Source organism: Acyrthosiphon pisum, chromosome A2, assembly GCF_005508785.2.
Source record: "Acyrthosiphon pisum isolate AL4f chromosome A2, pea_aphid_22Mar2018_4r6ur, whole genome shotgun sequence".
NCBI classification, from domain to species: Eukaryota; Metazoa; Arthropoda; class Insecta; order Hemiptera; family Aphididae; genus Acyrthosiphon; species Acyrthosiphon pisum.
This window is the reverse complement of record NC_042495.1, coordinates 92403358-92403641: the sequence shown is the minus strand read 5'-3', so window position 1 is coordinate 92403641 and position 284 is coordinate 92403358.

The following is a 284-nucleotide window of genomic DNA, read 5'->3' as shown; positions in this document are numbered from 1 at the left end:
CCTCCCCCAAAAAATTGCCACTGCCCGAATGAACTATACATATTTTGGTCCGAATTATTTCCTCAACCCAAACGACACCGCTCACAGTTCTAAATCAGATATTTTTAACCTTTTGCATCGTACACCTCATTTCAGTTTCCTAAGACGTAGGATCATTTATGTCCGTACGTGGATTAAGCACAACACCAAAAATAGATTTTTCCCAATACAATACGGACCGGTACCCTTTAAATTGACGACGAACATGTGTATGGTAATTTCGGTAACAACGCGGTAATCATTAA